This window comes from Lissotriton helveticus, chromosome 7, assembly GCF_964261635.1.
Source record: "Lissotriton helveticus chromosome 7, aLisHel1.1, whole genome shotgun sequence".
Classification (NCBI taxonomy): Eukaryota; Metazoa; Chordata; class Amphibia; order Caudata; family Salamandridae; genus Lissotriton; species Lissotriton helveticus.
Window position 1 is genome coordinate 1,405,755,518 of NC_136068.1, and position 15,825 is coordinate 1,405,771,342.

Consider the following 15,825-nt stretch of genomic DNA (forward strand, 5'->3'; position numbering starts at 1 on the left):
GGTCGAGTACCCTAAACGGGTGACGACACGACTTACTGAGGAATATCAGGAAAAACTGAAGGCCATGCAAATTAAAGTTGAGCCTGAAAATTTTGAGAATAAAAATAGAATTAAAAAGGGACAAATACAATAGTGTAAAACCGCCCAGCCGAGTAAAAGGGTTTTCTGTTGAGTGCCAATCTAAAAAAAGGGAGATACGGGCAGCACAAAGAAGGCAAAAAAAGAACTTCACACATGAGAGACAGGTACACATAAACAAGTTGAAAAGAGAATTCAAAAAAATGGTAAATGACACAAAAAGGTCATATAAAGAGAAATGTTGGTCAAACCTGTTAGAAGCAATTGAGGAAAAAAACCTAAGACAATTTTGGAAATTGGTAAAGGCAGCAATTGGCCCAACAGATGGTGAACTAAAATGCGTAGTTAGGTAGCATGAGAGGAGTATATAAGGGAATTGTATGGGGTAAGAGCTCCTAGAGATCACGTAGAGACCAAAAAATGGCAAGAAATATCACAAGATTTTAAATCTAAGTTTAATGAAAAGCAAGTAGAGCATACAATAAGAGAACTGAAGCTAACTCGTGCGGCAGGACCCGACAACCTTCCTGCAATAATACTGAAGTCGGAAGTAAAGTGGTGGGCAAGATTTTTTGCACAGATGTTCCATATAATACTGATAGAAGGCATAATGCCACCTACTTGGAAGGGCGCAATAATCAGGCCAATCCATAAGAAAGGGAGCATGGAGGCACCACAAAATTACCGACTGATTAACCTCCTTGACATAGGAGAGAAAGTTTTCTCAAATATTGTACTGAACCAACTTAACGCATGGGTAAAGGAGTTCCCAATTGCACCCATAGAACAGGGAGGATTTAGGGAGGGGCACTCCACGATAGATCATGGATTTGCATTATGGGCTATGGCAAAGAAGTCGACGGAACAAAATGACAAGTTATGCTGTTGTTTCGTCGACTTCCGAGCAGCCTTTGATTCAGTCGATCGGGTTTGTCTATGGGAAACTCTAACGAAGGTAAATATTCCCAAAGACTTACTGACCATAATAAAGGAATTACACAGAGGAAACTGGGCGCAAGTCATCAGGGATACCGGGGGATCACTGACGCAAAAAATACCCATTGTCAATGGCTTAAGACAGGGTTGTGTTCTGGCCCCACAGCTATTCTCTATATTCCTATCAGACCTCCCGGCCTATTTAGAGGTTGAGGGTAGTGCAAGTCCCAAAATGGATGGAAACAAGGTGCCCTGCTTACTCTATGCAGACGATCTGGTAATAGTAGACCAGACCGAGAGAGGCCTCCAAAGAAAGCTTAACGCTTTCAATGCATATTGTGCTAGCAAATTCCTAACAGTCAACCTATATAAAACAAAAACCCTATGCTTTGGGAAAAAGACAAGCAGGTTTAGTTGGTACCTAGGTGAGCTCAAACTGGAGACGGTTAATGAGTATCGATACCTAGGTATTTGGTTTGATGAGACATTAAATTGGTGCACTCATCTGGAAACACAAAAAGCAAAAGCACACACTTCAATATGCGGACTAAAAATGTTTAATAGGGATTATGGAGAGATGTCACACCGACCAATGCTAAGAGCTTTTGAGGCAATGATCCCCCCCCCAAGTCCTGTATGGAGCCGAAATCCTCTATTTGAGCGGCAAGGGAGCCTGAGACTTGGTGGAGGGGAAATGCCTAAAAAGCCTTCTATCTCTCCAACAATCATCTATGGTCCAAGCCATAAGAACAGAAATAGGCACAAAATCTTGGGAGATACAAACACAAATGGCAATATTTAGACTTTGGAAATGACTTGAAGATCCAGATGGGCAAAAAGTAGCACAATGGTGCAGGAAAGAAATCCAAAATAGTGACCTAAAATGGGCAAAAGCCTGCAGGGAAAGATTGATGCAAATTTGCAAAAGGTTAAAGGTAGATGTGGTCCAGGAAACGTATCAAGTACTTTGTACTAAGAGTGAGCTGAAATTAAATGGGAAGGAAGTATCCAGAATGATTGATATGGGATACTCAGCGAAGAAGAAATCAGTAGCACACATGATGAACTCTTGGTCAAACGAAAATCGGTTCCCCTATTTAGACATCCTACCCAACCGCGGCTATAGGCAGGAGATTTTAAGGTTGCGTATTGGGATCAACCCATGGTTAATAAATAAAGACCTGAAAGAAAAAATGCTAGATCAGAAAGGGTGCTGCAGGTGTAATTTGGGATGCAAAGGAGACCTGGTACATATCCTATTTGATTGTTTGACACTATTAGAACACCGGAAACTGAGGCTGCGTCCTGTGTTCCAAAAACACGATATAAGAACAAGGGCGCAGGCGGACAACTTATTAACTGAAATTCCCACTATTGACATTGCAATTGCCCTTGGAAAATATATAAAGGTGGTACTGAGTGCAGTAAGAAATCAGGAATAATCTGTAGTACTGTATGAATTTTAAATCAATGAATTTATACTTGAATTAAAGGAAAGGAATGTGTTTTAAATGTAATATTAAGTTTTAGCTTAAATGTAATTTTATTGGCGTTGGTAAACGTATAAGGGCGTGTAAGAATTGTAACCGATATTGGATTAATTTTTACAATGTTTTATTGTCTTTTATGTGAACATTTTAAACCTGTGATACTGTCTCTTGCAGTTGTTTAAAGACTACGGTCGTAATAAACATAAATTTTTTTAAAAAAAGATTATCTCCTGATTAACAGACAGAGAGAGTATTTCTATATTACCCAGTCATCTTTCGGACCATGCCCCCCCTGCTCCTTCTTTATTCCATGAATAAAACCTGTTTGCAATCAAGGTGGACATTGAATAGAGCATTTCTATAGGACTCAGGGATTATTCAGGCAATCAAAGAGTCCTCTCTCGAATTTTTTACTATCAAATTAGGCTTCACTTCAATAGACCATGTTTGGGACGCCTATAAAGCTAACTTGAGAGGGGCGCTGGGTAGCCTAGTAAGTTCCAAAAGCAAAACTATGACTTTGGAATTACAGACCCTGGAGTGAAAAATATCCTTCATTAATCAGGAGAATAAAGGAAAACTGGAAGAGTTAGAGAAGAGACTCGAGGAGGGCAGGCAGAATCTTAGGATCTTCCTAGATTCAAAATGTAAGGCCCAGTGGCAAGCGCGGAACATGGAGAATTTTAAAAATGGAGAAAGAGCAGGGGCTTTACTGGCCTCGAAAGCAAGGATGGACCGGGCAAATCATTGATAGTGCTGGCACCAAATCAAGTAAACATTCAGATATGCAGGAATGTCTTTGTTCACTCTTCTTTTTTTTATTTCAAAAAACTTTATTCGACAGCGTCATAAAAGCAATTGTACAGTCTTCCCTACACAATAAATACTACAGGAGAATTAAGAACATTCAGTTTTAAAAAACTCATTAAACTTAATGCTGTCATTTAAAAGATTAACTACATAAAATCATACAATCAATCACATCATTAGTTTTGTTAAACAAAATCCAGCTGTTGTAATGTGCGGGTGCGTAAGATCCATGACCAGCCTAAAAATTTTGCAACAGCAATGGCCAAAAGGGGAGTACAGTCCGATTCCAAAATTCTTAGTGCCTCTGCACACCTACGTGTTCCTAAATGTTGACATACTGGTTTTATCCATTTACGTTGGGGATTAACATATAAAGGACAAACAAACAATATATGGGCTGTATTCTCTATCGAATCTTTGCAGTAGGGACATTTATCATCCTGGATTGTCGTCCATTTGCGAGTGAACGCCGTTGTGGGTAGCGTCCCGATTCTAATCTGAAAATACAGTTTTCTATCAAATGGTTTTTCGATGATGTCCCAGTAAGGCTCACAAGATGGTACAGATTTAATGCTTAAATAACGACCTGTTAATTTTGTATTAGAGCCTGTACATTGAGTGGACATCCATACCATTTCCCAATACATGTTCTTTAGTGTGACCTTTGAAGGGAAACTTTCAACATTGGATGAGTTCCACAAATGGACTAATTCCAGCTTCCTAAGCAGCCCTTTTAATTCCTTTAGCCACGCAATCGAATGGAAACGGTCTGCCCTAATGATGTCCTTTAAGGCAGTTGCAAAATGCACAAGTTCAGGGGTGGTCATAAGGCTTCTCCAATATAATAACGGGCGTAGTCGTGCCAAGTCCTTGATGTTTTTCTTACCTAAATCATACGCCAGTGCCACGGTAGGGGTACTTTGGGGGACCCCAATCAGACGGCAAAGAAAGCTATTTTCCGCCGATGTTAACTGCTTCAGATTGGAGAAACGTCAAAGTTCCGAGCCATATAAAGAAGCGCTGATCACTTTCATATTGTAGATTTCGAGAGCAGGGGTAATAGGTTTGGTCAATGAGGTTTTAAATTTATGAGCCACTACCGCTGCCAGTTGGTGGAACTTTAAGACAGCTGAGTCAATATGGTTTTTCCAGCTCAAATTACATTGGAGTTTTATTCCCAAGTACGTGAAAGCTTCTACCTGTTCTAGGGGGTACCGTTGAAATTAATTGAGCCCCTGAAGGTATTCCACTGACTTAAGCAAATGAACTTGGTTTTAGATGTATTTATCTCAAGTCCATGTGCTTTGCAGAACTCACCAAAGGCATTCACTGCCTTCTGGAGCCCACTAGGACACTATGAGCGTATCGTCCGCAAACATGAGAACAGGCACACGCGCTCCAGCCAGAATCGGTGCATCAGTGGGGGAACGGCTTCGATGTTTTACAATACCATTAATATAGATGGAAAATAGTGTCGGCGCCAGGACACACCCCTGTCGAACTCCTCGTTCAACTGGGAATGAGTCGGACACCTCACCCTGAGCACCCCACCTGATTCTAGCGAAGTTGTTCTCATGTAAACGGACGAGTAGCGTCAATAATTCCGGGGCCATCCCAGCTTCAGCTAGTACCGCCCAAAGCTTGGAACGGGAAACTAGATCGAAAGCTGAATTAAGGTCTACAAATACAGCGTAAAGAGTTCCTTTAGTGAGCATCACGTTCCTCCAATAAAGAGCTATAAAGAAAAAGACCTGATCTACTGAGCTTGTGCAAGGATGAAACCCAGCTTGATAAGGGGATAGGATATCATTTTGATCGATCCCGGTTTGTAGTTTATTTTGTATCATACGGCCTATTATTTTTTGAGCAGAGTCTATAAGACTTATAGGTCTGTAATTGCTGGGTAATGATTTATTTCCCTTTTTATAAACTGGGATAATTTCTGCGCCCTTCCAAGAGGTCGGTATAGGAGCACCTCTGGCAACAGAGTTTGCTAACCACTCAAAGTACTGGCACCATGTTGGGCGGTCACTTAGGAATACGTCTGCTGGTATGGCGTCCATTCCTGGGGCACGACCCCCTGTCACGCAATCCAGCGCTACGCTAACATCTTTTTTAGTGAATAACTGGCATTGGTAGAAAACTGTAGGGGGTAAAAAATGATTCCCCTCGGATGACACACACGCGTGTTGTGGCCTAAAAAATTCAACCCATTGGTGTTGAGCTACATTATTTTGTGGGGGTTGGGCCACCCCTCCTCTATCCCATTTGACCAGAGCCCAGAATTGAATCTGTTTCTTAACGTCAGAGGCGGATTTCAAATCATGCCAGTGGGCCTCGTCCCAATTTTTCTTGGCCTCTTTTTGAACTTTCCTGTAGGTATCCCTCGCTTTTCTCACCCCTGGAATATTCTTATTTTTAAGTTCTATGCTAAGGTTCTGGCGAGCTTTTCTACAGGTCTTGTCATACCATCCTAATTTGGGCCTTTTATTCTGGATGTTTCCCGATTTCGACTCTTTTTTAAAGAACCCCTGAAGCTTGGTAAAAAGAGTCCTGTGGATATCAAGCATAATTTCAGGGCAGTTTTGCTTGTTGACGTGTGGGTTGATCGCGGCTACTACTTGTAACACAGCATTTTTAAGCTACTCTAGTCTCTCTACGTTCTCAATTAATCCACCACATTTAATGTGGCGCTGATTATTCGAGGTTACGATATCAAGGGTAGTTTTACCTCCCTCTTGGGTTAGTTTTCTTAATCCTGCATCTGTCTCAAAACCCATACAAAGAGGGTTGTGGTCACTCTCCAATCGGGTTTTAACTTCCATGTCAGTCAACCTATGCCATAATCTGACATCCACTAGGATGTAATCTATGCGACTAGAGAATCTGCCATTGTCAAATGTTTTGTTTCCCTGTCGATCAGATGGGGTTCGACCATTTGTTGCTCTGAGTCCTCTAGCTAAACATAGGGCCTTCATTTGGATAGCCACCGCTGTCCATCTAGTAATTGCGGGAAGTTCTAACTGTGGGATACCCCACTTGTTATCCTCTTCTTCAGTTAAGGATTGATCTTCTAAGCCGAGCGGTTCAAAAGTGGTATTAACATCGCCCCCAACAATGGAGAGCAGGTGATTTGGAAGAGCTTCAAGCTCATGATCCAGAGCAGTTATAACTTCTGATGTTTTACCACCCGCTACTCCCCTGGCATAGATATTAAATATGACCATCCCATGACCGTTAGCCCAAGAAAGAATAATTGACAGTATATCGTCATTTGGAGAACTCCTTTGATCGATATTACAACATACGTTCTGACGAACCCAGATTATTAGGCCCCCTACCGGTCGACCCTTACGATTTATTATAGATGGGATATGAAAATTAAGGTAACCTAGGTGGTATATCGGGGTCACAGACCATGTTTCCTGGAATAGTAGGATATCATACTGATCTATGAAACTAAACCATTCAGGTGATGTCAGCTTGTTTGAGATCCCGGCTATGTTCCAGGAAAAAAAGGACAGCCCTGTCTCTACTGTACCCTCTGCCACTACACCTAGGGGGGCATGGGGTAATAAAGAACCTTGTAAGTCATCCCCCAACCCTATATCTAAATCATTATTAATGTTATGATAACATGTGAGTTCGAGCGCAGGTGCAACTATGTCAGGAGCGAGGCAAGGACCTACCATTGAGGGGCCTGGCTGTGCCTCCTGGTGTCTATTCTTTTTCCTGCTACTTAAAGTAGATGCTTCCTCTACCCTTTTCCCCGGAAACAAGGAAATAGCGTATGTCATGCAACGGTCCTTTACTATGGGGATGTCCTCATTTTTTGATTCTGCTGGTTCATTAAACATAACTCTGTCAGTCATTTTGAGTCAATCACACTCATTCAGGTTTGACAGAGCCCCAAACCGATTTTCAAGATTAATTCCCCATTCGCTAGGCTGGGGGGGCCTTGCCCCACTTGTGTGACACCGGGTTCCATTTAGTCTTTAAAATGCTCGGGTTCCCTATTTTACTATGGTGATAAAAAAAATCCAAAGTTAATGGAATGATTTCTGTACTCCTACGTTGTGGGGGAAGAATAAACCTCAGTACCTCAGGAAGAACCCCCGGGTTTAGAAAATGCAAGACAACACAGTCACCTTTGAATTTTTTAACACCATTCCCTATCCATTCCACCCTTCTTGCCGTGGTGATTTCCTCAGCTAGTTGCTGTTTACCCCAGGGGGATATCACCATATTGTTGGATAGCCAGTGAAAAGCTTTGCCAGTCAAAGAAGCAGTAGATTGCGCTTGGCCCGGCTTTAAGGAGGGTACATTGGCCAGGACCAAAACTAATGGGGAAGCCTCTACAATTAATTGAACTGGCCCTTTCTCAATGCCTGTACTCGTGAATTTAAGTGGGAGGGCTTCAATATTTGTTCCCTGATTAATGTTAGGTGCACAAAGAAGGGGTGTTTGCAAGATTGGAACCGTTTTATCCCTGGCCTCTGTCCCAGCATCTAGTACATTATCTATGGGATCAGGTCTGATTGAGGCTGGGGTTGGTATATTGCCCGCCTTTTCCACTGTCTGATTTATGATGCCCCCAAGCCTATTTACTTCTGTTGTTAGATGATCAATTTTAGCTAACAACGGTTTAACAACACTTCTAATCTTAGAATCAAGTGTTTTAATTTGATCATCCTCCAGTATCACCTTCCCTCCTAGCTCCCCGATTGTCTCTTTTGTAGTTGTGGTTTTAGGAGGAGAGACAATCCTTTTGCTACTAGAGCGTAACCCACCCCGTTTGGTTAGGCCCTTTCTACATGCTCTTACTGCTCTAGTAACTGGGGCAGACATAGGTGAGGGGGGAAGAGATTTTTCTGGGGTCGGGTTAGGTTGGTCTGGGGACTCGTTGGACAAATTTATGGTAGTTGGAATGGTTTGGTCAAAGTTATCTTCCTGAGTGAAGACATTATCAGGGGAGTTGCTACAATGTACCTGTATCGGGACTTCGATCATATCTGATTCTGATAAAGAGTTCTGTATGGGGATTAAGGGGGTAGAGCTCAAACCCAGTGATATCCTCCTTGAGCTATTTATTTTACTAACTACTTGAACTAGGTAGTTGTCAATGGTATTAGGGGCTAAAGATGACTTCTGCTTAGACATATTGCACTCAGAAGAATAATATCACAGTTTCACTGGAAGCTCAGATGAACAATGATTAACAAATGACAAAGGAACCTAACATAAACAATACTTGGCGGTATTATTAACGATATATCTTACTATCAAAGCTCCACGAGTTGGCCACGATAGCAACAGAATAAAGAACCAGGCCCAGTCCAGTCATGGTCAGAGTCGGACTTTCTCAGACTGTCCGCCCTTTGTCCGGGCTTCGTCCCGAGCTGCGTCCCGCTAACGTGCTGTAGGACGGTCTAAAATACCAGACACTAATTAAAGGGGAGGGGACACAGGATGAGGCGGCAGGTGTGCGAAGTATGGAGAACGCACTGCCTGGTGGGCCTCGCAGTCCCGGTCCCAGCTGTCAGTCAAAGCTCCAGAAAGCAATCACCGGCAAAGGCAGCTTACTTCCAGTTCAAATGGCGGCAAAGTTGTAGTATCCCAAAGAACCGACTGCGAGCGGCACCCCTCTTCTCGAACCTGTATAGGGAGAATATAACACCCTCCCCGGAATCGATTGGCTCATGGTTAAGGGATAAGTCCTTACCTGTGCTTACAAAATCCGCTAAAAACATGTTAGAAGCACCCATATCCATTGAGGAGATTGGGGGTCAAATAAAGAGGGCAAAAAACAAAAAAAGTATCCAGACTTGATTCTCTCGCCAATGAAATATATAAATAGCTAATGGAAGAACTCCTACCCATATTTCATACTTTATTTTTTTCAGTCTATAGTTCTACTGGGGTAGTCCCAACATCCTAGAAGGAGGCCACAATACTTTTAATATTGAAGCCAGGGAAAGATACCCTGATGGCTGACTCCTACCGTCCTGCTGAATGCCGACTATAAGATCTTTATGGGCATTCTGGCAAGGAGGTTGGAAAAATTGGCACCAAGCTTAATCAACTCCGACCAGAATGGCTTTATGGTAGGGAGCGCCATCCAGCAGCAAACTCAAATTCTGATAGGGAACATCGACCTGGCAGAGATTAGGGGGGAACCGTTAGCGTTAGTGGCCTTAAACGCTCCTAATGCTTTCGGTCGTGTGTGCTGGAGATACCTTTGGGGGGTGTTAGAGACTATAGGTATGGACCCATTTTTTGTGCAGACATTAAAGAACTGTTCATCCGGGGCTTCAGTGAAAATCTTGCTGAATGGTTCCCTGACCCCAAGCTTTGAAATTCAGAGAGGAACAAGGCAGGGATGCCCCCTATCTCCTCTTTTATTTAATATCTACATCGAGCCCCTGACGCAGATGATTAGGTTGGACAGTGTAATTACACCATTTGAACCGCAAGACTATCAATGCAAAATTGCACTTTATGCAATGATGTAATCATCTACACCAGAGACCCTGATATTGCCATTTCACTGCTTGAAATCATATTAAAGGAGTTTGGTTTGATGTCAGGATATCTTGCTAATTCTGCCAAAACCGAAATCATGTGTTGGAATACAGTCTATAGTAGAGGCCCTTCAAGTGAGGAACTTAAGTACCTAGGGGTAAAAATCATTAAGGACCTGAATAGAATTCCCCTTTTAAATCTGGGCAAAATCGAAAAGGATATAGACTACCTCTTTGCCAAGTGGAAAAACCTTCCTTTGACGATTTATGGAAGGGTAAACCTAATAAAGATGTCGGTCTTACCAAAATTGACATATCTCTTCAACGCTGTGCCGCTCACCTTTCCCCAGAAAAATATCAGTAAAATCCAAGGTAAAATTGGTAGCTTCATATGGAGTCAGAAAAGCTCAAGGCTATCTTGGAAGAAACTAAGAAGGAAACTTTTTAAAAGTGGCCTGGCCCTCCCAGCTATTAGCTTGTACCTATTGGCTTTTCAAATTAAGGGCATCAGGATGTTGTTATCTACACCAGTGGAATCTAAGCGGGGTAGGCTACTGGGCGAAATTGCTTTGGTAGAGGGAGGCAGCGGGCAAGGTGGGTTCCTTTGCAAATTCGGGGCTCCCAGATTTTTTAAACGTGTGCGTCTCAAGGTTTTGAAAGCTGCCTTGTTGATTCGGTACAAATTGAGACGCATTTGGGGTATAGCAAAAAAATAGAAGGAGGCCCCCCAACGGTTAGAGATGTAGGCAGGTTAACGGGGGAGATGTACAGAAACAGTCAGAACTAGAAAACTCTGCCAATAATGTTTAAATAAAGTCCTACAAAGGGATCCTAGAATAGAAATGGAACCGCAAACTTACCATTCAAAGCCAAACATCAGACCGATCCATCATGGATAGATTTTTTTTATAAATGTATTTTTCATTTTTATAGTTTCAAAATTTCATATATCGATATTACAAAATACAAATAAATATAGGTTCATTATTCAACAATAAATTTAAACATACATATTCAATACCACATATACTGTCCCACACAATCCGTACAACATACTCACAAATCCACATATTTCATTAACAATCACACAACCAATCTTTCACACATCAAACATAAATAATCCCACTAGTACATAAATGCCATCAAATGAAATGATAAAGATGGACAACAATTAATTGAACAAAGGAATGTTAGGCAGAGACAAAAATAAGGATTGACGATGGAATGAACAATCCTGCTGCCCACAAGAACCACGCAGACGCGCATTTCGGTGTAACGACCCAACCGGGCCACACCTTCATCAAGAGCGACAATGTACCACGGAGTGGGGGACTGTGTATATCTGAAAATACAAAATATACATATAGATACATCAACATAAACACACAACACTTGTTCAAATATATTACACATTATGGTTTCTTATCCACATACGGCTCTGAATGGAGAGGTAGCTCCGGGTAATATATATAGTACAAGATAATAATTTTTTACCTTGGAAGAGAGGCTCCTCATAGGTCTGGAAGAACAGTTCTTCAAGGGGCATATATACCATATCAAAATCCACATTCTTCTTCTCAATCCTCATTCAACATAAACAGTGAATGCATTCAATCACCCCAGCGTGTACGGCTATATAGGTATGTAGTCGAGAAAAACAGAGGAGGCCTTTAAACCTCAATTTTGGTGGCAAACAACATACAGATACCTATGTATTTTTCTAAATCTGACTGTTTCTGCATTTGGGGTATAGGCTACTTTTCTGATTTTGCCCCTATTTGGGATTCCCCATGGACCCCTGCATGCCTGAGCGATACCCTTGCGATCCCGATAATAAAAGCTGGTTTGGGGAGATGGCCAGATCTGGTGGATTTAGATGGGGTGCTTCCCTGGAAGTTGCTGCTAGTTAAGATTGGTCCCTCCTTTTCAAGGTTCAAGTACCTTCAGTTAAGATCATGGCACGAGGCCGAAGCCGGAGAAACTAAAGGGAATTGGGATCTTGAGCAGCTACTACAAGATCCACAACCAAAGAAAAAAAAATTACTCTTTGGTATGCAAGAATGCTCGAAGCGGAGGACAGCGAGGTTCTCCCCCCCAAACATCAGTATGGAATTCCCTCCCACACTCCCAGGCCATAGAAGAGCGATTTGAAGTCTCCCTAAAGCTACTCTACAGATACATAAAGCCTGATAGGCTAAAAAAGTATCACTTTTTTGTGCTAAACAGACTTTATTGCACCCCGGCTAAAATTGCCAAGTTCGCACCGGTCTCTGTTCCACAGTGTCCTAGGTGTAAATTTGACAAAGCTGATGACACCCACATGTTTTTTGAATGCATAGAATTAAGTCTATTTTGGAAGAATGTGGGGGACACATTGATAACTATCTTTGGAACTGATATTGGAATTGATCTCCACCTCATGATATTTGGTACAAACGACCTGATAAGGGGGGCGCTGTCGCAGATACATATTGGCTTGCTGCTATATCTTATCATTCTAGCCAGGAGAGAGATCTGCATAAGGTAGAAAGACCCAACCTCTCCTAATAGAGAAAGTTGGTTAAAAGCTGCGTTGAATATGGCATGTCTAGATCAGGGAGGCGGAATAGGATTACATGAGAACATCTGGTCTCCCCTGTTAACCTGGGGACGGCGCCTGCGCTTGATAAATTGTTAGTCCCTTTGTGTTCGAAGTCGGTCCAATGATTACACCAGGCATCAAACACGTGAGGCAGGCCATGGGGGCCGAGACGTATGCAGTGAGCCAAAGGTTTGTTAAATCTGCCTTGGTCTTAGGTGAGATGAGGAAAAAAAAAAGAGAACTTTCTCAAATTGCATGTATCTGTAATCGCTTATGTTTTCAATTGCTTTCCATATCTTGTTTTTCAATTAATTTCCAGATAAAGGTATCTTTTTCAATCAGATAGGACCAGTGGTAGAAGTGGGCGGGAACGGAAGGGCACGGCGTTCCCCTACTTCTAAAATTAATTTCAGTCCGTTCCCCTACTTCTTACTTTCAAAAAAGCATCCCGGGACGGCAAGAATAGTACGACTTAAAAACTATAACTTTTTTCATTAGATTCCAGGGGCTGCTCCACTTCTCTGTGAACTCCAGAGGCTGCAGCAGCCCCGCCCCCCCTGAGCTCACACAGACTGAGGGCAGGCCTATTGTCATTCCGATTGAGGCAGATTACCCCCTTTGAATGTCAATGCGCCCACCCTCTGCCTTTAGCATATCAAGTGCCAGTGAGATCGGAGTTAGTGATTACAGAGGAGCTTTCCCCAGACAGAGTACATGGGGAACTTGACACCATGTGTAATTTGTTAATGTTGTACTCAGAGTGAATTGGGCAGGAGCAGCGACCAGACAGAAGAGGCGACAGGAGCGACAGGAAAGGAGAGGTACTAGGGCAGGAGAGGTGACCGGGCAGGAAAAGTAACGGATAGGAGAAGTGACGGGGCAGGAGAGTTGATGTGTCAGGAGCAGTGACGGAACAGGAGAGGTGACAGGAAAGAAGAGTTGACGGGGGCAGTAGAAGTGATGGGGCAGGAGAAGTGAAGGGGCAGGAGCGGTGATTGGGCATAGGCAGGAGCAGTAACCGGCAGGAGCAGTGAACAGATAGGGGCAGTGAACAGATAAGAGCAGTGAACGGGGCAGGAGAAGTGATGAAACAGGAGCGGAGATCGGGCACGAGTGCTGACCGGACAGGAGCAGTGATCGGGCAGAAGCAATGAACGGGCAGGAGCAGTGAACGGGCAGGAGCGGTGATGGGTCAGGAGCAGTGACGGGGCAGGAGCAGTGACGGGGCAGGAGAGGCAACAGGAAAGGGTAGGTGACTGGCCAGGAGAGGTAACTGGACAGGAGAGGTGATGGGGCAGGAGAAGTGACAGGCAGGAGAAGTGACGGGGCAGGAGAATTGACGGGGCAGGAGAAGTGACAGGGCAGGAGAAGTGACGGGGTAGGAGAGGTGACGGGGCAGGAGAGATGACGGGGCAAGAGAGGGAGATGATGGGGCAGGAGAGGTGATGGGGCAGGAGAGGTGATAGGGCAGTGGAGGTGATGGGCAGGAGAGGTGACAGGGCAGGAGAGGTGACGGGGCAGGCGAAGTGACAAAGCTGTAGAAGTAATGGGGCAGGAGCGGTGATTAGGCATGAGCAGGAGTAGTAACTGGGCAGGAGCAGTGAATGGGGCAGGAGCAGTGAACAGGGCAGGAGCAGTGAACGGGGCAGGAGCAGTGAACGGGGCAGAAGTGATCGGACAGGAGAAGTGAAGGGACATGAGAAGTCACGGGACAGGAGAAGTCACAGGACAGGAGAAAGAGAAGTGACGGGACAGGAGAAGTGACGGGACAGGAGAAGTGATGGGACAGGAGAAGTGACGGGACAGGAGAAGTGACTGGACAGGAGAAGTAACTGGGACAGGAGAAGTGATGGGGAAGGAGAGACAACAGGGCAGGAGAGGCAACAGGGCAGGAGAAGTGACCGGGAAGAAGAAGTGACCGGGAAGGAGAAGTGACGGGCTGGGGATGTGACTGGCAGGTGACGTGACAGGACAGGAGAGGAGAGGTGACCGGGCCGGAGAAGTGAGCGGGCAGGAGAAGTGACAGGCAGGTGACGTGATGGGGCAGGAGAGGTGACGGTGCAGGAGTGGTGACGGGGCAGGAGTGGTGATGCGGCAGGAGAGGTGACGGGGCAGGAGAGGTGATGGGGCAGAAGCAGTGATTAGGCATGAGCAAGAGCAGTGACCGGGCAGTAGCGGGGAATGGACAGGAGCGGTGAGCGGACAGGAGCGGTGAACGGGGCAGGAGCAGTGAACAGGGCAGGAGCGGTGAACAGGGCAGGAGCGGTGAACAGGGCAGGAGCGGTGAACAGGGCAGGACTGGTAAACAGGGCAGGAGCAGTGACGGGCAGGAGAAGTGACGGGCCAGGAGAAAGGAGGGGGCAGGGGAATTGATGAAGCAGGAGTGTTCATTGAGCATGAGCAGGAGTACTGACTGGACAGGAGCAGTGAAAGGGCAGGAGCAGGTGTTTCCCAGGACGACTTGAAGGGTAGGGGGCCAGTTTAGTTTGGGGGGCCGGATTTGTAGAAGTGCAGGAGTTTTAAAAACACTGCAAAGTTCTTTGTATATTCAGCATATTCACATTGTTCTGCATTCTGTCCATCAATTGTTCTTTTTTGCATTTGTCACCCGAGTGGAACAGGTATGCTCAGACATGAGTCCTGTGCTCTCCATGCCACTGGAATCAAGCTATCCTGGCTGATGAGGGCTGAAAGCCCAAAACCGGTCCTAGGATGCTTGTTTCCTGTCCAGGGAGGACCTGGCCTGGCAGTTCAGGCTGGACTGTTCCCATTGGGTGAAGGATCAAGACTGATTTGCATATGGATGGGTCCAAACTGGAATGGCATGGTGAGCAAAGAAACAATGGATTTAGGCCCATATCTCTGTACTGGGGAGAATGTATGACATTGTTCTGCATTCTGTCCACCAGTTGTTCTTTTTGCTATATTATGATTGAGCAGCTAGCTGGCTGACATGAATATGAAGGAGCCTTTGTTGGTTTCCGTGAGTCCAGATTCTCCTGAAGAGTCCCTTTCTCGGCTGAGCCCTGCTTAACACGTGTGTACAGAAGGAGCCCTGTATTCATGACCTCAATGTTTCAGACATAAAATAATCATGGATTTCTGAACAATGAGAGTAAAAGTATTAAGGTAACATGTTGTTCCTGCTTATATTTCACACTCTTTACATAAACCTGTATTCCCTATGAATGTTTGCTTTTTCCTGAATTAAACCTCAAATAAACATGTTTATCCATTGTTTTAATTAAATAATGTTATAAGCTATAACTGGTCAGTGAAATGCTAAACGTACAAAAAATTGGTATGTTTTGCTATTTCTAGCCACAACCCTGACTCTGCCCATTGATTCAATCTTTGGTTATTCCCAGCCCCTGATTCTCCACCCACAGTTCCCCTACTTTTTTTTCCC